General features: G+C 47.0%; 1 long non-coding RNA gene across 1 annotated transcript; it reads right to left on the bottom strand.

Annotated features, from left to right (window-relative positions):
* Positions 1 to 5680: 5680 nt before the first annotated feature.
* On the bottom strand, positions 5681 to 6314 carry LOC133255007 (uncharacterized). The gene is made up of 2 exons (XR_009738830.1): positions 6038 to 6314; positions 5681 to 5730 (listed from the first exon to the last, which is right to left on the bottom strand). It is a non-coding gene; the product is annotated as an uncharacterized LOC133255007 (long non-coding RNA).
* Positions 6315 to 8928: the final 2614 nt, after the last annotated feature.

Raw genomic sequence — 8928 nt, 5'->3', positions numbered from 1 at the left:
TCCTTGGCAAAGTTGATCTCAAACAGATTCAAAAGTGCCTGAGAACTGTGCAAATCCGAGCAAGTCATTTAACTTTCTGAGTCCTCATGTCCTCAACTTATGCATGGATCATGTGAAATAGTTTAAGAGAGAGAGCTCTATAAACTATAAAAAATTATATTAATATGATAAATGGCCATTACCTTTATTATTTCAGCCAGTCCAATGATCCACTTAAATATGCCAATGAATACAAGAGCAGTGGGTGGGAATCTTGAGTTACAGGAGCACAGGATACACATATTCTTCAAATCCATCATCTAGACCAGGGGTTGGCAAACTGTGGCCCATGGGAAAATTTGACGCCCCCAGCCTGCTTTTCAAATAAAGTTTTATTGGAACAGAGCTGCACTCATTTGGTTAGATACTGTCTTGGGCTGTTTTGGCACTGGAACAGCAGAGTTGAGTTGTTATGACAGAAAGCAGATGGTGTGCAAAGCCTAAAATATTGATATTTACTATCTGGTCTTCTACAGAAAAAGTTTGCTGACCCCCGGTCTATACAGTTGACAGAAAGATGTGTCTTAAGTGTAAAACCATGTCCCAACCCACTCTTTCAATGGTTCCTGATGGTGAAGGAATAAATATGTTAACTCGGAAGACAAGACTCTCCTTAGCCTTGCTTGAGCCCACGGCCAGCTTCACACTTCTTCTTTGTGGCTTCTTCAACGTGGGAAAGATTGAAGGCGGGAGGAGAAGGGGACGACAGAGGGTGAGATGGTTGGATGCCATCACCGACTCAATGGGCATGAGTTTGAGTAAACTCCGGGAGTTGGTGATGGACAGGGAGGCCTGGCGTGCTGTGGTCCATGGTGTCCATGGGGACACGAATGAGCGACTGAACTGAACTGAACTGAGTGCTAGATCTTCACTGTGGCCCTCAGGCTTTCTCTAGTTGTGGCCCTCAGGCTTCTCCAGTCACGGTGTGTGGGCTTAGTTGCCCCACGGCATGTGGAATCTTAGCCCCTAACCAGGGATGGAACTCATGTCCCCTGCTTTGTAAGATGGATTCTTAGTCCCTGGACCACCAGGGAAGTCCCCAGCCTCACTCTTCTGCTCCAAACTGCATGCTTTAAAAAATAAGCTTCTTTCTTCTATTCCTCTTGCTCAGTGCTATTTCTCCCTGCACGCCTTTGCCAAGAGTGCAGGTTGGCTCAGGATGGTTCTGGCCAGCTGACGCCTGAATGCCTTTCCCAGGTCATACTCAGCCCTCTTAGTCCCATCCCTGGAGGCCTCAGCCCCTCTGTCCTTGAAACATGTTTCTGGCATGTCCCTGTCAGCCTAGGAAGGCCCTGAAGGAGTCACATCACTCAGCAACTTGGCTCCGGGATGTGTAAAGCCCCAGCTCCATGCCTGTCACCCAGGAAGTAGCAATGAAGAGCCACTCTTATTATATATCACCATCTTTGGGCCAAGGCCCAGAGCACTCCAACTTTCATGGGGCCGAGAGGAGTCAAGGGGAGAAGACTCCCTCCCCTGCTGTCTATCTGCCACTCTCTCTCTATCTCCTCTCTGGGAGATGGCAGGGACTTTTCTAATGCAGGTAGCACTATAATTTCAAGTGCTCTGTAATGGCTCTTTTGTTACACAGATCCTTAACAGCATTTCCTTAGAATGAGATTGAGCCCACAGTCATTCTACACCTCCTGCAGACTGGAGTGTAATTGCTGCTAACAGACAAAGAGGTGGGCTTCCCAGATGGCTCAGTGGGTAGAGAATCTGCTTGCAAATGCAGGAGATGTGCATTCGATCCCTGGGTTGGGAAGATCCCCTGGAGGAGGGTATGGCAACCTGCTCCAGTATTCTTGCCTGGAGAATCCCATGGACAGAGGAGCCTGGTGGGCTACAATCCATAAGGTTGCAAAGAGTCAGACAAGAATGAAGTGACTGGGCACACATGCACACACAAAGAGGTAATTACTGTGTAACCTGCCTTCTGGTTTCAAAGCAAACAATTAACATGTGGTGTGCTCTTAGGGGGTTTGAAGAATGTTACTGTTGTGCCCAATGGTGCCTGAATCTTTGTCCTACTTGAAAAGACCCAACGATCCAACCAGTTATGGGACCACTGAATCTCGGCTGAAATGGGACATGGAGATCCTATGGTAAGCAGAATAGTGGCCCTCAAAGGTGTCTACATTCTAATCCCATGAACCTGGGAATATGTTACATTATGTGGCAAAAGGTAAGTAAAGTTATAGATGGAATGAAGGTTACTAGTCAGTCGACCTTCAAACAGGAAGATTATCCTGGATTATCTGGATGGGACCAACATAATCACAAGGCTCTTTCAGGATGGAAGAGGGAGGCAGAAGAGGAGAGCAGAGAGATATGATGGGAGGAAGACTCAACCCACTGTTGCTGGCTTTGAAGGAGGAGGAAGGGGAGCATAGATCAAGGAGCGCAGGTGGTTCTAGAAGATGGAAAAGGTGAGGGAACAGACTGTTCCAGAGCCTTCAGAAAGGAGCACAGCCCTGCACTTAGATTTTAGTCTAGTGATATTCATGTTAGATTTCTAACCTATAAAATTGTAAAAGAATGCATCTGAATTTTTTTTGGGGGGGTGGGGGTTGCTGCATTGGGTCTTAGTTGCAGCACTCAGGATCATTGCATTAAGCGGGATCTTTCATTGCAGTAAGCAAACTCTCTAGTTGTGGTGCGTGGGCTTAGTAGCTCCATGGCATGTGGGATCTTAGTTCCCCGACCAGGGATCGAACCCATGTCCCCTGCATTGCAAGGTGGATTCTTAACCTCTGGACCACCAGGGAAGACCCTCTGTGTTGTTTTAAGCCACTACGCTTGTGGCAATTTGTTAGAGTAGCCATAGAGAACTAATGTAAGACCTTCATTTACCCCAGCTTTTTACTTGATATAGAAACTCCTCAGTAGCAAACCTGATTTATGATCATCAGCCTCTGCTGGAGGACTTTGCGTAACCTGGAGCTCAGTCCTTAAGTCATAGCCTATCGGATACTGATTGGCTTTCATTGTTGAAAAGGGCTTCCTCTTGGGCTTGAAATCTGTCACTCTTCACAATCAGACACCCTCCCTTGCTCTCCAGTTGTCTTGGCTGACAGAGTGTTCCCTTGGTGCCTCCACCTCTGTTCAAAGTGATTGATTCAGCATGGAGCTTGATTCAAGACAGAAACACTGGGCCCAGTGAGACCCAATTCTTGGACTTTGATGGGAGGGTACTGTTAAGAAAGAGGCGCTCTTCTCATGCGAGACCCAGGAATCCAAAATTTACAAGTACCCCAGCTTATTGTATTGCATGCTCCACGGGTCACCTCATGGGTGTTGTTTATCTGGAATCTCATGTCTGAACCCCACACGTGTGGACTCAAACACCAATCCCGAAGGTGACTTTTATGCAGGATCTTCTGAAGGCAACAGAAGGAGTGTTTTGGAAGACTTGAATCTACGTAAGAATAAAATGTGGGTAGTTTTGTTAAACATAAAAATATATAGTTAATTACAAACAATATTATGGGGCTTCCCTGGTGGTTCAGTGGTAAAGAATCCACCTGCCAATGCAGGAGACATGGGTTTGATCCCTGGTCCAGGAAGATCCCTGCAAGCCATGGAGCAAATAAGCCCATGGGCCACAGCTATTTGAGCCTGTGATATAGAGCCCGAGAACCATAAGTAGTGAGCCCACACACTGCAGTTATTCAAACCTGCATGCCTGGAGCCTGGGCTCTGCAACAAAAGAAGACACCGCAATGAGAAGCCCATGCACCAAAACTAGAGAGTAGCCCCCACTCGCCACAGTAGAGAAATCCCGAGCACAGCAGTGAAGACCCAGCACAGCCATATGTATATTATATACGTGACGGAGTCCCCCTTGCCCAGTTTACACTCACTCTCACCAGAGGCCTTATCAGCTTGCTAAATAGTCCACCAGGCTGACTCCCCCAAGCCCAGGTCCTAGCCTCAGGACAAGTGAAGTCTTCAGTGCTCCCACGGGTGATCAGGGTCAAGGTGTTCTCGGGAGCCCCTCCAGGGGGACAAGCACCCTTTCCTCTTTGGAAGTTCCCCAGGTCTCTTCACCTTTTGAACTTGGCCTTCTTTGCCCTTTGGATGGAAGCCCAGTCCAGGTGCCAGCCATGCTCTCTCTGCTCTGAAGGGCAAATGGGAAGTTGCCACCAGAAGCTCTGTGGTTTGGGGCCACACCATGATTTCCTGAGGCCTGGAGCTGAAAGTTAGCAATGCTGCCCAGGGCCCCCACATAGGGGTCCTCAGAAATATTTCTTGAATAAAGAATGGATGAGAGCAGAGAGGGAGGAGAAAGAGAAGGGGACAGGAGAAGAGAGTGAGAAAGATTGAGAGAGAGAGAGAGATCTTTCTTATTGTTTCCTTTCCTACCTTTGAGAGTGAGAAAGTGAGAGGGAGGGAGGGAAGATAAAGGACTTCTCTAGAAATCCTTTATTCCATTTTATTCCATACAATAACCATTATAAATGCCCATTTGGAATACAAACATAACAACCATACTAACTTCTTTCAATGTCCACTTGACCGGAATAAACAGCCACTTTAACAAAATTTCTATCAAAATTACATTGCAGGCACAGTAACTAAAAGATGGAAACAATTCAAATGCCCATCAGTGAATGATGGATAAACAAAATGTGGTATATCCACACAATGGAGTAATATTTAGCTGTAAAAAGGAATGAAGTACTGCTACATGCTGGTCTTCCCTGGTGGCTCATTGGTAAAGAATCCGCTTGCCAATTCAGGAGACATGGGTTCAATTCCTGGGTCAGGAAGATCCCCTGAAGAAGGACGTGGCAACCCACTCCAGTATTCTTGCCTGGAGAATCCCATGGACAGAGGAGCCTGGCGGGCTACTGTCCATGGGGTTGCAACTAAACAACGGTAACTGGTACATGCTACCATGCGGATGAACCTCAAGATGCGAAGTGAAAGAAGCCTGACATGAAGGTCACCTATTGTGAAGTTCCATTTACATGAATTACTCAGAATAGGCAAAGTGTCCGACAGGAATGAAAGAGCATGCATACACACCCGCACACCGCCTCTGGTGGGAGAGGGTGGTCTCAGGCTCTCCCCGCTCTTAGAGCAGAAGACTCGGCAGCTCTCTACAGGTCTCATGTCTGAACACAAGCTGGTCTGATTTCCAAACACATTTTCCCATAACTGTACCCCTCTGTTATGGGTCAAATCCGGTCCCCTAAAAAGATACATTTAAGTCCTAAACCCTGTACCTGTGACTTTTTAAAATCAAGTTAAGATGAAGTCATTAGGATGGGCCTAACTCCAGCATGACTGATGTCCTTATGAAAGAGGGACATTTAGATACAGAGAGAGAGCCATGGGAAGAGGGTGGTAGAAACTGGAGGTAGGTTGCCACACGCCAAGGTGTGCCTGGAGCTTCCGGAAGCTGGGACAGGCAAGGAAGGATCCTCCCCTCCAGCCTTCAGAGGGAGCCTGGCCCTGCCAACCTATTGCTTGCAGGCGTGTGGGCTCCAAAACCGTGAGAGAAGACGTTTGCATTGTTCTAAGCCACCTCGTCTGCGGTGCTTTGTCACCGTGGCGTCGGTACCCTAACACGCTCTTCCACGCTACATCTCCAGGAAGAGAGAGAGAACAGACAAACTTGGAAAAGCTCACCGCCTATGTGAGGATCTTTAATTGCTTCACAGAGTTGAGGATCAGGATGTTCACCTGTGAAAGAAAAAGGTTTGGAAAGTGTTAAGCCCCCATGCCATGGATTATTACGAGATAATTATTCTATTATTGTGAGAGCAGGACCAGTTTCGACCGTCCAGCCCTTCTTCTCCCTTCCACACTCATAATTATCACACTGCTAGCTTCTTAACCACTTAGATTCCTCTTTCTGTCAGCTCCCGTCTCCCTTCTTCCACTTTACACCCTGCAAACACGAAGAAGCGATGGCGCTGACAGCCAGGTTAGGGACGCGGGGCGGGTTCACCCCAGCTCGGAGGAGGCGCACCGCACACAGTCAACTTACCGCAGGGGCTGGGAACCCCTGTCTCCCTCCCGGCGTGTTCGTGTGCACTCATGTGTGGCCCCGGAGCAGAGGGAGAGAATCCAGTGATATTTCACACAAATGAGAAATGTTATTCTGCAGATTAAAGCCTCGCCGAGCCTGGTTTTGTCTTTATTTATGCTTTTCCATTTCCCTCTGCGCTGACATGGGTGCCCACGCCGCGGAGCACCGAAGGACGTAATTGGCGTGCTGAAGGATTGTTGAGTGGCCCGGACGCTCCCTCGCAGGCCTCCCTCCCTTCTCTCCCCCATCTGTCACCATCTAATGTGACAAAGTTTTTATCGGGCATTGAGGCACAGGAGATTAAAAGTAAATACTGCAATCAGGAGGCAGCTGGGGAGAAAATGCAGCGCATTTCACAGTAAGCTGCACAGCTCATCAGGGTAGCCTTGTGGCTCCCAGAGGCACGCGTGATGGGGGAGGGCGAACTCCAGGTGGGGTGTGAGTGGTGGGGGAGAGAGACAGGGGCCCAGGCAGCTGACTTTCACACTTGGGTCAGTGATAAATAGTAAAACGATAGCAGCCACCATATGTCAACAGCCTACCGTGTGCCAGGCACTTGGACCGGGTGATTTGGGTACATTTTCTAGTTTAATCCTCACAATGCTGGTGTACAGTTAGAATAGGCTCCTGCTTCCAAAGCACCCAAAGGGCTTCCCTGGTGTAAAGAATCCACCAGCCAGTGCAGGAGACACAGGTTCAATCCCTGGTCTGGGAAGATCCCGCGTGCGGTGGAGCAACTAAGCCCATGTGTCACTACTATTGAGCCTGTGCCCGCGAGCCTGTGCTCTGCAACTAGAGAAGCCACCATCATGTGAAACCTGCGCACTGCAACTAGAGAGCAGGCTTGCTGCAACCAGAGAAAAGCCTGCACAGCAACAAAGACCCAGCACAGCCAAAAAAAAAAAAAACTATAACCATAAGAAAAAAAAGCACCCGAAGCCCAGAGAAGTCAGGAACACACCCAAGGTCACACTGCTGGTGAGTGGCCAAGGTTCCCTCCCTCCTCTCATCTGTTCCTGCCCTCTTCCTTAGTGAACACATAGTGGGGTTTGCAAGATAAATGATCACAGGAGAGCTTTTGTTTGATTGCATCTTCATTACTATTTTGCACTAAACCACAAGCTTCTACCACTGATTGATTCAATCATATATTTGTTCATTTAGAATCTAAGCTCTATGTTTTGTGTGTGTGACTTTTTTTTTTTTTTCTATTTGGTATCTCTGGCCCTTAGAATATTGTCTGGCATATAATAAGTGCTCAATAAATATTTTTTGGGTGCTTGAATGAATGAGTGAATGAATGAATATTGGTCCAGGATCTCCTATGCAACTGTTACTAGTGTGTGGTTCCTAGATCCGCAACAGCATCCTGGAAGTTTGTCAGGAATGCGGAATCTCAGGCATCACTCCTGATCTGCTAAATTAGAACCTGCATTTTGACAAGCTCCTCAGGTGGTCTGTGTGGTTTGCTGAAGTTTGAGAGACACTGGCATATACTAAGGCCCTTATCTTGATGGCCTAGTCTTTCCAGCTTCCCCATCTTGAGTGAAAGAGATTGAACTTCACATTTATTTCTGTGACTGCTTTATGCCATGCATTGTTAAATCCTGTTGAGGACATGGATGAACACCTGAAAATCCTTCTCCATTTGTCTCCCTGCCCCTTGCCTCTTTCTCCTTCTGTCCTCCCTTCTGGTCCTAGACGTGTTATCCTGGGCAATAGTAGATCCTTGAAATCTTTGTAATGGGCACTGCCCCAGCCACAGTGCTCTTTCCTGAAGAGCTGATCACCTCTCATGGGGAGGAACAGAGGAGGTGAGAAGAAAGAGAATGCCACCCTTCTGAACTTTGAGCCAAATAAGCCTTAACTTGTAGTGATGCTTTGGAAAATATGATTCATTTCCATTTTACAGCTAGGGAATGGGTTCAGGAGGAGGAGCAGCCCCAGGAAGATTGGTGACACCAAACACTGAGTCTTATAGGGTCCTTGATAGAAAGATGTAGCACTGGCCAGATAGTGTCTGCGTGCTCTGAAAACAATTTCCATTGTGGAGCCTGTGTGGTGTCCTTCCCCTCCTGCTTCACAGCTATGAGCACCACTGCCTTGAGGGAAAATATGTGTCACTGTGATACAGTCTCACGGTCCAGCCTCTAACACTGGCAGCCTCTAGCTGCCAGCCTGCAGATAATCTAGGATTTAGGGTCAGAAAACATGAAGTCAACTACTCAGCAGCATCATAATCACATTACCTCAAATAATTTTATCAGGTACTATAAATTTAAATGTTTTTCACATTTTTTTATATTTCCAAAATCAGAGTGCAACTTATAGTAGATAAGTACATTTGATAGATTGCTTTATTAAAAAAATCTTTTAAAAACAGTTGCAATCAATGGCACCTTAGAATTGAGAAAATATCGTTGCTGCTGCTAAGTCACTTCAGTTGTGTCCGACTCTGTGTGACCCCATAGATGGCAGCCCAGCAGGCTCCTCTGTCCATGGGATTCTCCAGGCAAGAACACTGGAGTGGGTTGCCATTTCCTCCTCCAATGCATGAAAGTGAAAAGTGAAAGTGGAGTCGCTCAGTCGTGTCCAACTCTTAGCGACCCCATGGACTGCAGCCTACCAGGCTCCTCTGTCCATGCGATTTTCCAGGCAAGAGTGCTGGAGTGGGGTGCCAGAAAATATGGTATTAAGGCCCTAATGGAATGGGACATAGCACAGGTACATTTTGATAAATGATAAGGAGTTTAGGAAATGTGGAAATGAGACTAAATTAATAATCACTGAATAACTATAATTAATACTACTTACATTTTATGTCAATTATACATTTTCTCTAATTCTTA

Source organism: Bos javanicus, chromosome 10 (genome assembly GCF_032452875.1).
Source record: "Bos javanicus breed banteng chromosome 10, ARS-OSU_banteng_1.0, whole genome shotgun sequence".
In the NCBI taxonomy this organism is placed as follows: Eukaryota; Metazoa; Chordata; class Mammalia; order Artiodactyla; family Bovidae; genus Bos; species Bos javanicus.
Note: the sequence above shows the minus strand (reverse complement) of the source record. Positions and strands in the feature narration are given on the sequence as shown.